At 48.2% G+C, this 21,364-nt stretch overlaps 1 long non-coding RNA gene across 1 annotated transcript in view; it reads right to left on the minus strand.

The window, feature by feature from the left end:
- Positions 1-2,899: 2,899 nt before the first annotated feature.
- LOC102997673 (uncharacterized) overlaps positions 2,900-21,364 on the minus strand; it is a 34,875-nt gene continuing 16,410 nt past the window's right edge. The window contains exons 2-3 of the long non-coding RNA XR_450439.2: positions 6,329-6,422; positions 2,900-3,444 (exon numbers count right to left, since the gene is read on the minus strand). This is a non-coding gene — a long non-coding RNA (uncharacterized LOC102997673). The remainder of the gene's footprint in view (positions 3,445-6,328; positions 6,423-21,364) is intronic.

The raw sequence follows: 21,364 nt of genomic DNA on the forward strand, positions 1-21,364 counted from the left end.
TCACTAAGAATATTTTCATTATGCACTGTCACTCAAATGACAATTTGGTTAGATATATAATTTATGTATATAAATAACTGTGGTAAGAATGCATACATGAGATCTACCTTCTTAACAAAATTCTAAGTATACACTACAGTATTGCTAACTATAAGCACAATGTTGTATAGAAGATCTCTAGAACTTACTAATCTTGCATAACTGAAATAGATAAGTTGAGATTATATCAACCTAAAAAGCTTTTTCACAGCAAAGGAAATGATCAACAGGGTGAAAAGACAATCTATGGAATAGGAGAAAAAAACTTGCAAATTGTATATCTCATAAGGGGTAATACCCAAAATATAAAAGGAGCTGAGCAGCAAAAAATAAATAACCCAATTTAAAAATAGGCAAAGGGGCTTCCCTGGTGGCGCAGTGGTTAAAAATCTGCCTGCCAATGTAGGGGACACGGGTTCGAGCCCTGATCCGGGAAGATCCCACATGCCACAGAGCAACTAAGGCCGTGTGCCACAACTACTGAGCCTGCGCTCTAGAGCCCTCAAGCCACAACTACTGAGCCCACGTGCCACAACTACTGAAGTCTGAGCACCTAGAGCCCGTGCTCCGCAACTAGAGAAGCCATGACCACAAGAAGCCCGCACACTGCAACGAAGAATAGCCCCCGCTCACCACAACTAGAGAAAGCCCACGCACAACAACAAAGACCCAACACAGCCATAAATAAATATATAAATTTATTAAAAAATAAAAATAAAAATGGGCAAAGAACTTGAATAGACATTTCTCCAAAGACATACAGGCCAACAGATATGTGAAAAGAGCCTCAACATCACTAATCATCAGGGAAATGCAAATCAAAATCACAATGAGATATCACTTCAAACATTTTAGGATAGCCATTATTTTAAAAAAAAGAAGAGTGTTGATGAGGTTATGGAGAAATTAGAACCCTTGAATACTGTTGGTGGGATTGTAAATGGTACAGCCACTATGGAAACGGTATAGAGGTTCCTCAAAAAATTAAAAAATAGAACTACCATATGAACCAGGAGTTCCAAAAGAACTGATCCAAAAGGACTGAAATTAGGATCTTGAAGAAATATTTGCACTCCTATGTTATTGCAGAGTCATTCAAAAGAGCCAAGATGTGGAAACAGCCTAAATGCCCCATTAGTGGATGAATGGATAAAGAAGATGTGATATATACATGCAATGGAATATTATTTACCCATAAAAGATGGAAATTCCACCATAGGTGACAACATGGATGAACCTTGAGGGCATTATGCTAAGTGAAATAAACCAGTCACAGAAGAACAAATACTGCATGATTCCACTTACATAAAAACAGAAGGGAGAATTGTAGATGCCAGGGGCTGGGAGAAGGGGGAAAGGGGGAGTTGCTGTTCAATAGTTATAAAGTTTCAGTTATGCAAGATAAGTAAGTTCTATAAATCTGCTGTACAACATTGCCCTGTGTTATTTTTAAATAATATTCCCTGACCCCATCTACAAAGCTAAAATATACCTAATGCAGAACGCTCAAAAAGCACACAAAAGCACAGAGCAAAAGCCATCTGCAATCTTACCACCCTGAAATTTCTTCTGTTAATAGTTCAATGCGTATAGATCCTGCCAAAACCTTCAAGAAGGTTGTAATGATGTACATGTCAACTAGGTGCTTGAGACTCCTATTTCCTGAGACCCAATACTAATGATGGATAATATTGATCTTAAAAAGTTTTGCCAAACTGATGATTAAGAAAAAATGTAATTCCTTGTTGGTTTAATTTGTATCCCCAGAGCTGCAAGATGGCAGGGCATCACTTCATATGTTCATTGGCTATTGGCACTTCTGTGAGATGCTCATTCTTACTCTTTTCCCAGTTTGCTTTTGATTTGAATTTTTTCTTGTTGATTTGTAGAATTTCTTTGTATATTATTAATATTAACCCTTGTTATATGTGCTTCAAACATTTTCTCCTCTAAATTAGAGGGAATGTGATTTTCATTTAACTGTCTTTGAAAACACAGATGTTTAAAATTTTCATGTAGTTTCAATATTTTCCTTTAACATTTCTGAGGTTGTGCAATGCCTAGGAAGGTCTTCCCTATCCCACAATTAGAAGAAAAAAAATTCCAGAGGATCCAAATAATTATTTCTCTGGCAGATATGCAAACGGCCAACAAGAACATGAAAAGATGATCGACATCATTAACCATCAGGGAAATGCAAATCTAAACCACAATGAGATGCCATGTATCTACTAGGATGGCTATAATCAAAAAAACTGATAATTACAAGTGGAGAAATTTGAACCCTAATACATTGCCGGTAGGAATACAAAATGGTGCGGCTACTTTGGAAAACAGCATGGCAGCTCCTCAAAAGATTAAACATAGACCATACGACCCAGAAATTGTACTCCTAGATAAATACCCAAGAGAAATGGAAACAAATGTCCATGCAAAAACTTGTACACAAATGCTCATAACAGCCTTATTCCTAATAACCAAAAAGTAGAGACAACCAAAAAGTTCATCAACTAATGAATAAGTGAATAAAATATGGTAGGCCACACAATGGAATATTATTTGACAATAAAAAGGAATGGAATACTGACACATGCTATAACATGGATGAACCTGGGAAACATTAGGCTAAGTGAAAGAAGCCCATCACAAAAGATCACATGTTATACATAATTCCATTTATATAAAATGTACAGACTATGCAAATCTATAGAGACAGAAAGTAGATTAGTGGTTGCCTAGAGGTGCAGACGTGGTAATGGTTGTATAACTCAATGGCTTTTGTAATATACTAAAAGCTATTGACTTGTACACTTTTTTTTAAATTTATTTTTTTGCTTTAAAATATGCTCTTTATTTTTTTCTCCAATTATAAAAATAATACATTATCCAAACAGATAGTTTAGGAAGCACAAAAATCCACCCAGGAAAATGACAACAAAAGGCCGTGCACCACGTACAGATGATGCCTTTTAAGTCCGGGCAGAAGACAGAACTCACACTAAAAGGAAGGCTGCAGTAAGGCTCCAAAGTTTCTGCACATAGAACGGTGGACTTAAAGTCTCATCCCTTGACCATTTTTGATGCTGCAGAGCCCAACCCACCCGGGGACACAGGAAGAGCACGTCCCATCTCCCTGGGGACAGGGCTCGCCTCTCCTCCCCGCAGCCAGACGCCCACGTCCATGGCCACAGGGGATGCCCCAGGGCTCCACGGGGCATAGCGGGGACCTGCGGGCAGGGACCCCAAGCCTGTGGGTGCGACCGTGTGTCCCAGAGCAGGCTCCAGGAGACGGGGCTGGAGTCCCAGCTCTGCCGCCCACTGCCATTGGACCAGGTGGTCTCTTGGGCCTCGGTTTCCTCTTCTATAAAACGGGAATAATGCCCACTTCATGCGCTCCTGAAGGGACTAAATAAAACATGAGAAGCAGGTCACAGCACTGGTACATCTCAAGGGTCAATAAATATCACAGTACCCATCACTCCTTCCCATTAACCTGCATAATGTCAACACTGTGGCTCTCATTTTTTAAAAAACTGTCCCTCTGAGCGCTGATCCAAGCCCGGGGGGCGGGGGCGGGGGGGGGGGGGGGTAAAGGGGAGGTTTATCCTATCCAGAGCCAACTCAAGTCTAGATCCAGCCAGGCCTGCCAGGTGACGAGAACCCGTGAGCCAGCAGCCTGGACCTTGGACCAGAGAAGAGCAGCCCTGAGAAGGTCCTGCGAGGGCCGCATTCACACTGCAGAGCAGATAGGGCCCAACAAAGGATGGGCTTGTGTGGAGGGGCCCCATGGGGGGCACCGAGGTGACCTGGAAGACCTCGGGGGAAGGAAGCCCTTTCACCGGCCACGCTGGAACCTCCCTGCAAAACAATGAGTCCCCCATCATTGTTTTGTCTTTAATCACATTTTTAAACACTTAACATACGAACATCTGTTCCCTGATGTTTCATCTTTGTGCGTCTGTCATCCTCAAAATGAAAGTCCAGAACCTTCTGCACCAGTTTTAAAGTCGGGCTGAACGTTTAGTAATGAACAAAGCTGCTTAAATTTCCCTATAATTCTGTCTAAGTCTTCGTGAAGTTTATCATAAGTAGGGTCATCATAAGGGAATTTCTGAATCATTCCAATCAACGATACTAAGACCTTCAACTTTTTGCTGTCTTTCTCAGTGGCGCAACGGTGCAGGAGACATCTCCAAGCAAAAGCAAAACCTTGGTAGCACCGGATCTCAGATCCGATTTTCGCTCCATGTAACGTGCCATGCTGTCTTCCTTCAATCATACCCAAACTACTTCTTTCTTCATAGCCTTCCCGGTGACACCGCTTCTGAGGAGGCGAAGTCCACTTCCGGGGGTGGCTGCGCGGGGCCGACTTGTACACTTTAAATGAGCAAATTGTACGGTATGTGAGTTATGTCTCAATAAAGCTGTTTTTTTTGGGGGGGGGGGTGTTGTTGTTGTTTTATAATCTGCTTAAGTGAAAAGGAAATTTATTTACTCTGACAATGGAAAGTCCAGGACAAAGACTTAACATCAGGAGGTTTTGGTTTTTATCCATCTCTCTCCTTGGTCTTTGGATGTATAAAATTCATTCTCATACTCTTTGTGGTTGGTCACATGGCCATCATCAAATAACCCAGGAGCATGGAGTGTTTTGGTTGACAGACCTGGATCACATGCTTGACTCTTGGTGCTGAGGAAGAAGCTCTATCCAGATCACATGGACCAAGAATGTGTGAAGGAGTGGATCCTCAAGTGAAGTTTGTGAGCTATTTCAGGAAGAAGAGGCAACAGATGCTGGAGCAGCAATAGATATTCAATATGGAGACAATCAAATCTTCTGAAAATAATGGTGTTTTTGCATCTTTGTTTCCAATATTTATGCTACCCAATTTTTTTTTTCTTGTTGCATTGTCTAGGATGTGCAGAACTATATTGAAAAATGTAGCAATAGTATTCCTTGACTTTAATGGGAATGCCTCTAGTATTTTACCGCTCTAGATAAAATGATATGGATAAAATCTGACACTCTTTACCAAGTAAGAAAAATTCCATTCTAGGCCTAGATGGCTGAAATTTTTTAATTAAAAGTTAAATTTGGATTTTATTGAATGTCAATTGCTATGATCATGAATTTACTCTCTTTTATTTGTGTAATGAATTACATGAATAAATTTTTTGACATTGGACAGTTTCTGTATTTCTGTGAATTGCTTTATAATGGAGGGGATGAACAGACTACTTTTCTTATAAAAAACAACAAGTTAGTTGTGACATTTTTCTATTTCAGGAGAGCTCCTGGTTAACGGAGAAAAAATTTACATACTCATGGAGGGCATATATAAGCCAAGATTCAAGAATATGGAAAAAGGATATGGCAGCTGGCTCTGTTTTCAGGCCCAACTTTTAGGCCTTTGCCTTTCCTGGACCCAAGACACTTACAGTAATCATGTAAGAGTTAAGTGCCCAGGATAGCCCAATCCACCAATTGCTCCTTCTACACATGACCTATATTAGGGATGGTCATGGAGGTAACAAACAGGATCAAGATCTGATGGAGTGAAAGAAGTATTCAGAAGACAGATGAGGACATGGTGCAGAGAGCCTGTGACTTACCTACAGTTACACAGGTTCTGAGCCCAGGTGGAATATCTCCAAATCTTGAGCTCCTAGCCTCACCACTATACTATCCTGGAGATTGGTCTGTACTGCTCAGAACAAGGGCTATAAATTCCTTGGAATAGAAATTTCAGGGAAAGGAGGAACCAACATCCTTTTTCCTGGCTGGGTCTGAGGTCTCTTCTGGGCCACAGAGCCCTTTTCACCAGGATCAGATGCATGGTTCCCCCCAGTACTGCTGCCGAAAGGGATTCCCAAAGATCCAGTCCACCTATTCTCACATGACCCACAGTTTTGTAGAGAGAGAGAGTTTTTAGGAAAAGGAAAAGCTTATGGAAATCCCAGCCAGACTCAGGTGAGAAAGGACTGACCCCATCACAGTGTCCATGCAGCTAACAGCTCTTATGTTCAAAAATGCTAGAGTGGACATCAAAATTAATGGAACCAGGGTTCCTTGGAAGCCTACAGGGCTTTGGTAATCCCTGAAAAGTCTGACTTGTCTTAGTTATGATGAAGGGAGTGTGGGAAAATGTAGGACAAACATTAGTAACAGCTGAAGACAATGTTGGAAGCCCTTGGGGTTAACCAGCTCTTCCTAACAGAGGATGGTGTTGATTTCATGGGACTGAATAAGGAAAAATACCATTCATTCATATTTTTGATGAGTACTTACCTAGTTCCTTCTGTGTGCAAAGGAGCCCACCAGTTGCTGGATATACAGTGTTGAACACAGTAAACACGGCCCCTGTTTTGACAGAGCTTTGAGTCTAGTGAAAAAAGACAGTCAACAAGAGAACAAATTTCAAATTCTGCTGAGGGAAAAGAGAGTGTGCTACAGAAGAGGAAGAGAGGGGGTACACACATGGAAGTGTCAAGGGTGAGAAAAAGCCATCTCATTGAGGAGGGAGGGAGGCCACAGCATGGGTGACGTCTTGGCAGTAGGAAAGGGCATGTTTTGTTCAAGGAACTGGAAGGTCAGTATAGCAGGAGCATCACGTGCTGGGGGAGACTCATGTGAGATGACCTTGAAGAAGTATCAGGGCCAAATCATGCAGGGCCTCTTTGACCATGTTAAGGAGTGTGGATTTTATTCTAAGTGAGGTGTGAAGCCATTGAAAATGTTTTTAGGCAGGCGAATAAAGTAATCTGATTTCTTTTTTTTTTTAACTGCTCTAACTTCTTTGTGTAAAATAGATAGGAAAGGGCAGAATAGGAAATAAGGAAACTGGTTAAGGCAAGTTCCCAAATGAGAAATTATAGAAGCTTGGGCCAGAATGGTGTCAGTGGAAGTGGAGATAAGTAAATGGACTAGAGATGTATGTTGGGGGAAGAATCAATGGAACCTGCTGATGAAGACAATGTGGGATGTAAGGAAATGTGGAGAACCCATAATTACTCCCAGGTTTCTGGATAGAGCAGTTTACTGGATGGTGATGCTATCTTGAGATGGGAAAGAATGGGGAAGGGGTGATTCTTGAAAGGGTAAATCGAGAGTTCTATTTCAGGCATGTAGAAATTAAACATCTACTTTTAAAACTCTCTTTTATCTAGGATCGCACACTGGGCCTTACTCCGGGAGCCCCTTGTCTGATGAGGGTGGTGTGGGCTCTACTAGCCAACCACCACGGACTTGAGCACAGGAGAGCCCTGGAAGATCTCATCACCCACTCTTTGCCCCAGCTCCACAGTGGCTGTTCTCCAACAGCCTCATGGGGCCCCAAGTACCCCTTCCCCATTTCTCCATCTGGACAGGAGGATGGAGTTGACCCTGGGAGTGATTCTTGGTCTCTACTGGGAAACTGGCTCCCAGCAACCTCCTCCCCCTGTGTCAATCCTCTTCCCCTAAATGCTTCCCGGCTTCCCAGATTGTCTCCAGATAACCCGTACCCTCTCCCCAGGGTGCAATCATCATTCCTAGGGTCAGTTCAGCTCCTTGTATCCCTCAATGTAGGGAGATTCATGAGTCCATCTGTCATCACCCACCTCCCTGGGAACTGAGGAGGGCAGAGAGCCAGGCCAACGGGCAGAGCACATCTGTATCTCCTTGTTCAAGCCCAGCTCTGCTGGTTAATCTATGGAGAAGTCCAGCTGGAAAGTCTACAAAAATCACAGGAATCACTAGTTTGAGCCTTCTGCCCACACACGCCCCCTCCCCATCACCATGCACATCCTGTTCGTCATCCCAGACTTAGCTTAAAGGTCACCTCATCTGGGAAGGCTTCCTAATTCCCAGACACATCTAGTCACTCTCTCTCCTCCACTTTGACCAGACCACAGTGGCAGTCTGATCATGCTGTGCTTGGTTACCTCTCTCTCTTTCCATCAGATCTGTGCTGTCTAACATGGTGCCCACCAGTCACACGTGGCTATTTAAATTTAAATTAATTAAAATTCAGTAAAATAAAAATTCAGTTCCTCAGCTGCTCTAACCACATTTCAGGTGCTCAGTAGCCACGTGTGGCCAGTGACCCCCCTATTAGACATCACAGATTGAGAGCATCTTCTCGATCCGTTGACTAGCACTGCATTAGACTAAGAATTCCCTGAGGACCAAACTGGGTGTTATGCATCTTTGTGCCCCTGCCACCCAGTATAAAATCTGGAACATAGAAGATGCTAAATCTATATGGACCGAATGAGTAGATGAGAGAATAAGTTCTGGACACCTCATGTGGAGAGGAATATGGATGGCCTGCATGAAGTATGTTCCGAAGACAGGAACCAAGAGAAAATACGATGGAGGGAAAAGACAGAGAGGACAACTCAGTGTGGGTAAGGTGGCCTTTCTGTGCCCCAAGACACTAGAATGCTGTTGCCAGTGCCCTTCAATAGCACCACTATGTCGGCGCAGACTTGCATAGGACTGCTCATGCTACCAGCCTCTCCTCTGTGATATTTTTACCTCTCTGCCAATCCATGTCCCCCATTGTCCTTGAAATCCCCTGAGAAGTCTCCCTGACCAACCCCTCCTGGTCCTACTTTCCACAATCTGTCCAGCATCCCCAAGTATAATTTGAAGGAACTCCATTTGGCAGCTGTGGGCACTGCCCATTTTTTGTCCCAGTGCATATGTCTCATGTCCATGACTCTGCCCTCTCCTTTGGGCTGATCAGCCAACAGATCCCCAAGGATGAGGCCCCCTAAGACCCAGACTCCCCAGGGGCAAAATTTTACTGATCAAGATGAGTAAGGTTCCCCCCAAGGGCCCTTTCTCATAAGGCAGAGGGCCCTTAAGGGAAAGACCATGACATCTGATCTTGTGGGAACAAGTCACCCAGAGCCCTGCCCACCATGGCAGACACAGAGCAGGGGTTCGAGGGAGCTCAAGATGATGCTACTCTCCTGTATAATCTCAAGTGGACTTTATGCAACAGTTTCTCCTCAGGGCAGTGGCTGGGCCCTGGGTGAGTGAGGGACACAGGCCTGAACCTTGAGGATTTGAAGAAGTTGAATCTCCCCTCTTCCACTGCCCTGTGTTTGCCTGTATCAGCTCCCATTTCAGCACCTTGAGGATTGTTTTCTGAGAATCCAGGGGAGATGGACCGGGCAGTTCTGTAGCTCTGACTTGGCTCTTTACGGGTTCCTCATCGACCCTAGAGCTATCCCTGCATCCACTGCTTCACAGAGACCCTCCTGCCATCAGGAAGGGCTCTCTGGCCCTGGCCTCTTAGAGCCCTGCTCTCACCCTGGGCCCATTTCTCTGTGGTCCCCTGAAGTTTATGCACAGAACTGGTGGTAGTAAAGCTTTGCTCTGCCCTTGGAGATAGTTCAGCTTCTTTCCCTCCTAGAAACTAGGCCATTCTCAACAACAGGCCCAAATCCCAAGATGGCGGCCCTACCAATGCCCAAGTTGTGGAGGGGGATGTAGTATTTGGAATGTCTTCAGTCATTCACCTTGTCCTTCCTCTAGGCTCTCAATATCACCCTGTTTGACACAAACACTATCCTTTAAAGGGGATAGCAGCTGTTCCCTTTGTCCCATGAAACAGGTCTGGTCGTCAGCAGCTCACCTTTGGAAGCTGGAGGGTAGGCACACCCTGTGCCCCACACACAATCCCTTCTCACTGGTTCTGTGTGACACCCCTCCCTCCCATCAGAGGAAAGTCTCTTAGAGTCATGATGTGAAAGGTTCAGCACAGTTCATCTGTATGGGAACACACATCTGCTTATCTGCTATGAGGAGGCTTGGTCGCATACAATTTTGCATGAGAGGTGTCGGGAAAGATATTCCGAGCCTCAGATCTGGCTCAATGTTTTCCCACTAGATTCATTCCTTTGGGTTGAGACTTGGCCTCCCCAGACCCTTTTATTTAAACAACAGGCTTCCTGCCTCCCCCGAGGGGCTCCTGGGGCTGGTACCACAGGAGAGCTTTGTGAATGCCAGCTGACTCTGTGAGTGGTCCTCGAAAGGGCACCCGGAGCAAGTGGCCATCCCAAAGCCAGCCCCTGTGCTCGTCTCTCCCCAGCTGCCATGGCTGGGAGTGGAGGCTGTCTTTCCCATGTTCGGGGCAAAGGAGGGGAAGAGCTGGAAGTCATCAGGGTGTTGTTTTTGCCAGTGGAGCCCTTGAAGTGGAGACAGGAGAAAAACAAACAAACTCATGTCATCTCCCCAGGGTCCTGGAAGAGGTCCCTTTCACAGCCAGGAATGTGACAGGGAGTGAAGTCAGCCAGGAGGCTGCCTGCGGAGGGAGGGACGCAGGCAGCTGGGCCGAGGATCAGAGGCGCAGAGCCGGGGACGGGGCCAGAGCTGGGAGGTCCGCTGCCACCATATCCCCAGGAAGGGGCAAAGAGCCACGAGGGAGAGATGTGCCCGAAGGCTGGGAAGGCCCCACAGCACAGCAAGACTTGCATCTCAGCTGGGCCACTTAGAGTCCCCTAAAGGATCCAGCTGATGTTCTCCAGAGGTCATTTTTGTGGCATAGATGTGGCAATAATTACAGGGATTTGTCGCTGATTCGCAGGGAGACCATAACGAGGAAGAATAAGAGGGTTAGAAGTAGATACACGGAGAGCAAAGAAGGTCCCAGGAAGGAGACAAAGTGCCAGGGAGGGGACCAGCCCCAGGCTGAGCAGCCGAGTGAGACCAAATGGACGAGAGTCAAGGTTAGGCTGAGCTTGCCCAGCCTTCTGGCTCCCCAGGGGGTCTCTGATGGGTCGCGGGTGGCCACGTGCACCGCACTGCTGCTGTTTCAGGAACCCCGACCAGAAATCCACGGCATGTCCCAGCCTCACCTCTCTATCGTGGGGCAGCACTGAGCCCCAGGCTCAGTTTTCAGCTCACCGCAGTCCCTAGGAACAGGGGAGGGGGCGAGGGGAAGATGTGGGGCTTCCCATACATCCCCCTTCCTCCTCCAAGCTACCGCCATGACTTCGAGACCGCAGGCGCGGCCCACCTGCTCCCCCTTTTCCCTGTGCATCTGAGGGGGTCTGAGATGTGCTCTGCTCTGGCTCCCAGCCGTGTGGGAAAGCTGGGCTACACCCTGCAGAGCCAGCAGCCCAATTCTCCCAGCAGCTCTCTCGGTAGCACTGGGGTGACTGCAAACAGTCAGCGACTCAATATCCCCTTTCTGCAGAAGGGAGACACATCCCGACCTCATCTCACCCACAGTGGAGGGTTAACAAGAAACCAGAGTTGCCAGAGCACCCAGGAAGCAAACTAAAGCATCTGAAGTATTCTAGGAGAAAGGCCTCTCTTTGGGAATCTTCTGCTGTAGATGCTGAATCCGTCCCCAGCCTGGATGCGGCTGTCAGAGCATCTGCTCCAGCTTCTCCACGGGCAGGTGGGAGGACAGAGGCCCACCTGGATCGCAGGCCAGCCTGCTCAGCATGGCTCTCAGGGAGGCCAGAAGAAGGGGAGCATGGGGGGAGGCAGGCCCATCCTCTGGAAGCCTTGTCCTTGTTCCGGTGTTCTGATAAGCGGGTTCTACCTGGTACCTGAGACCCAGGATCCACGCAAACCCATTCTCCGAGTCTGAACTTCCACCCTGAGATCCTCTTCGCACCATTTTGAAGCCCAGGCCTGGACTTTGCTCTTGCCTCTCCTCCCAGAGGCCCAGGTTCCCTCTGAATCCCCAGCCCAATGGCCAGAGCCCTGTCCCTGCTCCCAGACCCCTGACACCCCCCACCTACCGCTCCTCCTGACTAGCTGGGCTCTCACTAAGATGTGAACCCTCTGTGGGCAGGGATCTTGGGTCTCTTGTTCACTGATGCATCCAAAGCTCCTGGAGCAGTGCTAGCACAATGGAGACACCAATATGTGTTGAATGTGCAGAGGCCTGAACCCACTATAAAAGAATTGGTGAGAAAATGGAACCCATGGATTAATGGTGAACCCACCAGGAAAGACACTCTGGGGTGGACACCTGCATCTCACATCCCTTGCCCCTCACCACAGTTTGTCACCTCTCCAAAATGACTCAATCCATCCCACAGAGGACCCCTCCCTCCACCAGCCCAAGTCCTGTAGCTCTCCAATGCCTGGCGGACTCCTCCAGCCTCCTCCTTTCTTCCTGGGTGCTCAGTGTCACCATGGCCCCAGGGACAGTCCCTAATCCATCAGGCTACAGGCTCACCATCCATATGGAGCTCACCAGGCCCCATCTGGTGGGTCCATCCTCCCAGCCTAGGGTGTGGGTGCTCAGAGCTCAACCCTGTCTTGGAGGCTGTCTAGGGTGGGAGTCCTGGCTGGACCCAGCTCCCAAAACCTAATGACTCATCAAGGGATCAGGTTTCTTCAGCCTCCCTCATATGTGCATTCCCAGTTCCTCTCCCCTGCCTCTCTCTCCATGTCCTTAGCACCCTCTTCCACTTGCTGGCTTCCCAGGGGTCCAGATCCAAGGCCATTTCCAGCTGCCAGCACCCAGACCACAGGGAGGCCACTATCTCTTCTCCCTGGGACTCCAGACCCAAGGAAAGGCCAGGACCTTATGTTCCTCTGCTACATTCCAGACAGGACTCTAGCGGGAGAGACAGGGAGGCCACCAAGGTGGTTTGGGCTCCTGGGAACAGCCCGGCCTCTTCCCTCCCACCCCACTCTGCCTTCCCATCACCTCTCAAGCTTTCTGCCTCTAAGTTGCCAGAAGGAGTCTTGGCCCAAATCTTCACAACCCCTCCTTCCACCTCCTCCAAGGTCACCTCCTCCTCTCCCTCCTGGCAGGGCCCTGAACACCCCACTCACCCTGTCATTCCCTTTTCCTGTCCCTGAGAAGTATCCTGCTGGCTCAGAGATCTTAGAAAAGTTCTAATGAAGGTATAGCCCTAAAGCATGACAACCCCTGCCATTTAAGGGATATCATGTCTGCACTGTTCCCTTCACCCCAGCACAGACAGACCATAAACCAGTGTGGAGAACACACTCGAGGGAGAGACTATCCCTCAGGCTGTCCCCTTAGCCTCAGACTGTCCTGCCCTGGACACAGACAGGGCCCTAACTCTGGTCCTCATTTGACCCCAACTGTCCCTTCACAATGACCCCAGGCCCCTCCAGCCAACTCTCAAGTATGGGACACAAAGCACTTGAGAGAGCAGATTTTAGAGGCTTTTGGAGACCCTCCTCACAGCCCACCTTGGGTGGGAAGGGGCTGGTCTCCCACAGTTCACTGCCTCATAGAAACTCTTCTGACATCAGGAAGGGCTCTCTGGCCCTGAGCCTTTCCAGGCCTGCTCTCATCCTGTCCCCATTTTTCTGTGCCCCACTGGCTCGTATGAAGGTTTGGAGGGTGATGTATTTACCGTGTCCTCAATTATTCACCCCGTCTGACCACTGGGTTTATTCAAGCACTATCCCTTCTACAGCTGTGCTCGTCTCTTAGGCCCCTCTTAGGCCTCTGATCCCATTCAGCTCTCCTGAGGTCTCCATGGGTCTCTCTCTTGACCCTCGCTTGGATCCCCACCAGCACTCTGAGCCGCTCTTAAGTGTGGATGTCACTTCTTCCATGCTTATCTCATCCCTGGGGCTCCTGAAACGCCATGTACTGCCATGGCCTGTCCTTCTGGATATATCTGGGTCTCTGGTGGGTCCGGTGTGGCAGAAACACTGAAGATGATCCCAGAGATGGCCAGAGTCCCAAACACCACATTACCTGCCCCAATTCTTTCCCTTCCCTTTCCCCAACTGCCTAAAAATGTGCCTCTTATGGATTTGTTTAAATAATAATAATTTCTGTTAAAAATGCAAGCTGTTCTGCAAAGGCTAGGCCCTTCCTTCCCTTCCTCATATTGACCTTCTATCTCTACCATCTGACCTTTACGGAACTTTATTAAACTGCAAAAAGATGGGGCATCTCTACTGCTGTTTTTCACCAACTCCACCTTATGTTTCTCTGTCCCTTCATTTGCCAAATATTGATCAAGACCTGCAATATACAAAGTGCTGGGCACTTGCTGTCTTCTTTCTCCATTAAAAAAAAAAATATTTATAAAGTAGAGCCAGGAATCCCAGATCAAGATAAAGTCTGACCAAGGATAAAGCTGGTCCATCCCAGGACTGAGTGGGGCACAGAACTTGGTGTGCAGAGTGGAGACTAAATTCCAAGAACCCCTTCTGAGTTAAAATTCCAGTGGGCACCTGCCTCTCCACTGCTCGCTAATGAAGCCACTATTGACCAGCAGCCCCTCCCCACCCCCAATCCACTTGCACTCAGAAACCAGGGAGAATCTTCAGAACACAAATCAGATCCACATCCCTTCATGGTGCACAAACTACTGCATGATCTGGACCCCGATGACCCTCCCGTCCCATCTCAAGTTGTGCGTCCTCTCACTTGCTACAGACACACAGGCTTTCTTCGGGACCGCCACGTGCCATTTTCCATGTGCCTCCCTCACAACTTACACACGTGCTCTGCCCAGCCCACCACACCTTTCCCCACCCCCACTCTCTTCTTCTTGCCAACTTTTTCACATCATCCACATTTCAGTGTAAGTGGCACCTCTTCACATCTAACCTGACCTTCAGGTGAGATCAATGCCCTGTTGTATGCTCTCATCATTACCTTTAGCATCATGAAACTTCAATAACCATTTTTGTAATCATGTCCCTTTCCCTCAGCTAGAATCAGCATCTTGAGAGAGGGGTCCTGTCTGGGTTGGCTGCAGACATTGGGCTCACTCAAGTAGCTCCAGGCCTTTGTGGGAAAGAGCTCCAAGGCCTCTGACACACCCCTCCTTCTAACCGACCGGTTGAAGCCCGCATACCAGATCAGAGCAGCAGAGAGGGAACCAAGCTGGGGTGGAGATGTTGCTCCAAGTACGTTTAGACCAGAGCTCCCAGTAGCCTGTACAGCACATTTGTGAGATTAGGAAAAGATGCTCCTTTTCCTGGGATGCAGGGGGTGCAGCCCAATAGCAGAGCACAGGCCTTCATGAGTAGAGTCAGGCCTGGCTGCCTTTCAGCTCCAGCCTACCTGTGGAGCAAGTGCCTTTTTGCAGGACATGCCCTGATTAAGACCCAGGTACAAAAACGGGCTAATTTGCAAGCTAGCTAAAGGCACTGACCCATGTTCTGAAACTCTGCAGCTTTCTCAAGACCCAGTTGGGGCTCAAGAAGTTATGTCCTCTCTTCTCTCACAGGGCCTTTGAAGCCTCTCTCAGAGTTCTACTTCCTAATCTGGCTCTGCCAACATCTCAGGCCCTTCCACAGCTCTGGCCACTTTCCCTCCCTTAGTTCTTCCCAAACCAATGTTTCACCCTCCCCTACTCTCTTCCCACTTCTGCTGACACCTGTCATGGGCCTTACTAAGAATCATGTTTGAGGAGGGGGCTCATGCCTGGGGGACAAGGCATCCCCAGCCCTGAATACGCCACTGAGCTCCCAGCTATGCTTCTGCAATTAGTGACAGCAGGTTGCGGGAGTGGGAGGGATGCGTCTCCATTCAGCCAGGGGGAAACATAGGTGTGAATTCCGAGAGCAGCGCTCTGGGAAGCAGCGGAGAAGCCAGTATTGCATCCATCTGAACAGCAGGAGAACCCACATTGTGTGATAAATCCACTGCAGCATTCCCAGTCCTCAGCAAGTTCTGGATGACCAGTCAGTGAGCAGCTGCACTGCAGCTGGGACAGCTCCTGCCCTCCTTGTCCTCCCCATGTCTGACCTCCGCAGGCCCCAAGGATCACACTGCCCCCCAAGCCAGCAGCCTGTCGTCAGCATCTTATTTCACTCTCTCCCCATCCTCCCGCTCAGAGCGTGCGCCACAGCTCATTCTCCCAGGGTGTCTGAGACAGAGCAAAGGCACAACTCAGGTGGCAGATGACAAGCACTTCAAGCCCCATCAAAACTGAGCCTTTGGCCCCTGGGGGTTTTCCCCACATGTTGCCACAGGGATTCAGTCTGGCCACATGAGGCTGTAGAGACATCTCGCTGTCCGTGTCCTGCTTCCTAGCTGCTGGCACTCTCCAGAGCCGAGGGAGCATGCCGTTGGAGCTCCTGGAGACCCAGATCTGTGGCTTCTGGCTTGAAGTAGTGTGAGAACTGCCTTCTCTTCCCTCCACCAGCTGCCCAGCCTTTTGTGGGCCTTTCTCACATTCTGCCTTCAAAGAGGCAGCTGGTGCTGACAGCAGAAGCCCCTCATTGTTCTTCCACTTCTATCCTGGCTCTAGTTCATCAATTCTTGTCAAGAAAGGAACTGAAGCCAGGGGTTCTAATCTTCCCAGCTCAGAGAATAATTTACTCAGAAAACCCCTCTTCCCTTGGGAGCTTGATTTTGGTATTGGGTTATAATGGGAAGGAGAAATCCAGGCCAATGGACTTGCTCGCCATAGAGATCCGGACATATCTTAGCCAGCAACATCAACTTACTGCAGTCAAAACCATCATCTTCAACACCATGATCATCACCACCATGAATATGGTCATGAAAACCATTACCACCATTGCCACCATCCAATGAACATCATCAGTCTCGTCATCCCCCTCATCGTTATCAGCTTCTCCATTATTTTCACCATGATTATTATCAACAACACCAACAGTCATTACCACCTCCACCACCAGCAGCACAATCATCCCCACTTATTACTAACATCTCCACCACAGTCATTGCTGTACCACCTTCACAAGCATCCTCATCAACTTCTGTTGATCAACAGACGTTTATCAACATCCTCATCATCACCCTCATCAGTTTTAGCATCAACACCACAACAATTACACACTCACCATCTCCTTCACAGATATCATTACCACTGCTGTCATCGAGCATCCCCAGCATCTAATCACTATCACCTTCACCATTACCACCACCAAGCATCACTTATCCTCTTAATTCAGATGATTTTCTCTGTAATGGTTTCTATGAAATTCAGCTCTATTCGAAAAATCTATACTAAACACAATCTATGAATTTAACACTCAGTGGGTTATTCAAGGTGAATTAGTTGACTTTTGCTGTATAATGAACAACCCCCAAAATTGGTGGCTTAAAACAACAAATATTTAATAATTTAGTATATGATTCATGGGTCAGTTGGGCAGTTCTTCTGGTCTGGGCTGGCTCAGCTGATCTCCACTAGGCTTCCTTACGTGTCTGTAGTCAGCTGATAGGTCAGGTAGCAACCGGATGAAGGGTGATCTCGCTCACATCTGATGGGCACCTTAGTTTTCCTTCAGGTGGCCTCCCATCCTCCAGCGGGCTAGCTCAGGCTCATTCACACAGTGGTCCCCGGGGTCTAAGCTTAGCAAAATGGCAAGCCCCAATGCACAAGGGTGCTTTCCAAGCCTCTACTTACATCATGTTTGCTAATGTCCCATTGTCTAAAGTAAGTCACAAGGTTGGCATAGACTCAAGAGATGGAAAAATAGACCACCTCCTGATGGGAGAATCTACAGTGTCACTTTGCAAGGGCATGGATTCGGGGAGGGGAAGAATTTATGGCCATTTTACAATTTACCATATAGTGGGCTTACAAAATGTAGAAGACCTATTCTTTACAACCAAGAGCACACACTGGCTAAGAAGGCTCTAATATAATGCACCTTTTTATTCAGAGGAGTGCCCTTGGAGTAGCTTCCAGAACTGGAGTAACTTCCTACCCAGAGTCACTGAGTCCTTCCATTTTGCCTAATTCAACTTCTACAAACTCCTCAACTCGTCACCTTCATCTTTTGTCTCTCAGATTTCCTTCCTCTCTGGCTTTCCCTGGTCTCTAAGGACCATGACTCTGCAGGGACCTGCTTTTCATCCTCCTCTTCCAGAGACTCTTTCCATTTCTGCTGGACATGGCTTATGAAACTTCTCAGATTCTCTCAGACCCTCAGCTGCTTACCCCACCTCAGCTGCCACCACAGTCAACTGACTCCACACATGCTCACACAGTTCTGTTGTCTGAGTTTGACCAGCTGCCCCGCCAGAGTTTCAGGCTCCTACTGCACTTTCTGTCTTAGAAGAAACATCAATATGCAGAGTGTGGGCTCTGAATTCATAAGCAACTGCTGAAGGAGCTGAGTGATACAGTCAGGACGCTCAGGTTAGCTCCCTATGAGATGGATTTTGGCAGAGAGAAGATGGGAGAGGACTTCAGATAAAATTCTCTCTCCTTTCCCTTTCTAATGGATTGTTCTAAGGCACACTTTTTCTGTACAGTCTGTCCAGAAATGTCCCGCCTTGCTGATGGGATGCACTTACATCTTGATCGGCTGTGTCTCTTTGCAGCTCGTCAGGCAGCAATGGCCGGTGCAATAACTATCATCTTGCATTGGTCCCCATCCTTTACTGCTTCACTTCCACTTTGCTTCACTCTTGCTGCTCTGGATTTGCACCTCCCAAATAAAGCAGTAGCACTTAAGCCTTACCTCAGGCTCTATTTTCTAGGGAACCCAAACAAAGACATCATCTTAAAGGAGTTCATAGCCAGGGATGTCTTAGGAGGAAGCCAAGGACATCAGGGGACTAAGTGGTTATGCCTTCTAGCAAAACAAGGCTGCAAAATTGACAGATTTTTTGTGGTGTTAGACAGTGGAGGGTGGGACATTTTCCCCCCACTCAAAACAAAATAGTAACCCATTTCTAGGAGGCCAGGGCTTGGGGATAAGGGTCTAGGAACTCAAGTCCCTGTTGTCCCAGCTCCCTGGGGAAAAGACTTCTTTTTTATTTTCCCTTTGCCCTGACACAAGTACGCAGGTGCAGGCCCAAAGATTCTTAGTTGTGCTAAGTATTAGGACTAGTCTCTGCTTTCTATCTGAGCCGATGGGTGTGAAGCTTCCCAAGTCCAGAGATCACCTGGCAGCTCCTTGCAGACCAGGACTTTGACTTCCTCATCAGGCTAGGTTTTTCCAAAGGCAGGAAATATGTGGCTCCCCCTAAAATCCAGCCCAGGATGACTCAGCTGGTCAGGAGGCCAGAGCCCAGCCATGCGGCTGACGTAGACTCTGTCTGCTCCTCTCTCCCCGATCATCTCCACTGTCCGCAGCTGTGTCCTGGCCTCCTCTCTCCTTCCCAGGGTCCGGCTCTCATTAGAGAGCTCACCACCATGCTCCCCTCGGTCTTCCCTGTTGGAGATTGAGTTAGGTACATGGAGTTGTGGTCCCCTTTGTCCTTCTGTGTGTGTTCATGAAACTGGATGAATGAACTTTCAACAAGGTTCTAGAACAACGCTAGCAAGTAACCCCACAAAGGTATTTATACAGTGGGAAAATATTTTCATTTGAAGAAATTTAAAGCCCCTCACTCTAATTACTTTGCATTGGGGTTTCCCAAAAGTCCCAGCAAACCAGAGACAGGCCATGCAATGTTTCGGTCCTTGTGTTGCAGGACTGAGACTGAGTCCATGCCTGGAGAGGGGCGGGTGGTCACTTGACCCTGGTCTCTAACCTAGGGCAGCATCAACTCCACATCCGTCTCCTGAGCAGCTCTCCTGCCTTTAAAGACACCTGAGTCTAAAACAGAATACAGACAAAATATCACTGCTTGCCCATTTCTACCCATGGCCCAACTGCTTTTGCAGGAATTCTCCTTGCAGCTCACCCACACCCTTCTGGCTGTAGTTCAAGCCTGTTTCTACCTGCCAGTTTGTAGTGAAACTTGGTGCTCTGCTGCCATGCTTCATTCATTGGCTCTGGTTTGCAGGGGCACAGGGTTTAGCTGGCTCCTTGGAGCTCTGGTTAACACTGAGTTCTACTTAACACTCAAAAGTCCAAGAGCACTGGCCAGGCGAGGCCGGGTTCTGTCCTTTCTCCTGCTAGGCATGCTCTCAACAGGCACGGCTAGGTCTTTGATTGCCAAAGTATCCTCAAGGGCAACTGCTGGGGTATGGCATGGGCTGCTGAGACCCATCCCTAGCACAGCAGGGTATGGGCTGCTGGGACCAACCAAGGTCATGCAGCACCTCTGGAGGGGCAACCCTTGTGTTCTTGGGTCCGTTGTGAGATGCAGTCCATCTGCCGATGATATTAAATCATAAAATACGGTGCTCAGGGCATGGTGAAACTTTGCAATGCCCTGTCCCAGTTGAAAGCCCCTTGGATCTGCTTGGTTTGGGATCAAGGGCAGACACCAGGATTCCTCCACTAGAGCCCTCAGTTCCCCTTTCCAGACTAATGACTACATTTAGCATACAGCGAGGAAGACAGGTGAAGACCTTGTCTTTGCAAACAAGACAGCAGGGGAAAGGGGAAGGGAAGGACCAATTAAGGAGCCTTTAGCATGTATGTTATCCTAGTAAACACTCAGAACGGCCCAATGGGGTAGGCTGGCCACCCCCATTTAATCTCAGAGGTGGTCTTAGACAAAGCTCAGGTCTCTTCTTTCCTTCTGGAAAGGAGGAGGGAGGGAGGGAGAGAGAGAAAGTCTTTGGTAACAAGCAGTCCCAGTTCAGCAGCAGCAGTTGGGGTTTCTCCCAAACCCACCACAACTCTCACCCTACCCAGTAGGCTGCTTTATAGCTGTAAATAACATGACAGCCTGTCTCCAAGAAGACTCCAAGGAAAGAAATTGATTGCCTCTTACTCTAAGAAGGTTCACCAGGGCTCCTTCTCCCTGTTTCTGTGATGCCCTTGATCTCCCCTCCCGTGTCTCAGCTTCATGCCCAGATGCTGAGGGAATTCCTGGCGTCCCAGCTAGGTATGGCTACGCCCAGAGGAAGGCAAAGAACCTGTTTTCCTGTGTCTCTGTCTTCAGAGTGAGGCGTCATTTCCTGGAAGCTCCCAACAGACCTCCCTCATATCCCACTGCTACATAAAGGGATTATGGTGATAGATAAATTAGAGCAGCAGCTGGGATCAGGTAGGCCTTCTCTAAGAGGCAGCTCCAAACCTGCCTGGAGTAGCTCCTCCAAGCCCCACCTCACACCAAGCAGTGTACGGGGAAAAAAAGGAAGGGCCCCTACCATCCTGCCTCAGGGGCTCACGTCCAACAAGGATGCGAGACAAAACAACATAGATGGATAAGTGACTAGGCATAACCCCAGTTCTTAGTTCTCAGGAGTTGGACAGGAGGGCCCTAGAGAGAAGGCGGGGCCTCTGCTGGGCCCGCAAGACTGGGGCTGAGACACAGAGGCAGGGCTGGGCTGGACACTAGAGAGACCGTGTGGAACTCAGCAAGCTGGGTAGGAAGAGGGGGACACAGGATTAGGAGGGAAGAGGAGGCTGATCTGAAAGGAAGGGAGGCTTGAGCTCAGAGTCAAAGAAATTCAGCAGCTCTCATCTCGGCCCTGGGTCTGGGCAGACATCCTCCCTTGCCCAAACTGCATATACCCCATAAAAGGTTTTCTCCGGGTA

This window comes from Balaenoptera acutorostrata, chromosome 12 (assembly GCF_949987535.1).
Source record: "Balaenoptera acutorostrata chromosome 12, mBalAcu1.1, whole genome shotgun sequence".
Lineage (NCBI taxonomy): Eukaryota > Metazoa > Chordata > Mammalia > Artiodactyla > Balaenopteridae > Balaenoptera > Balaenoptera acutorostrata.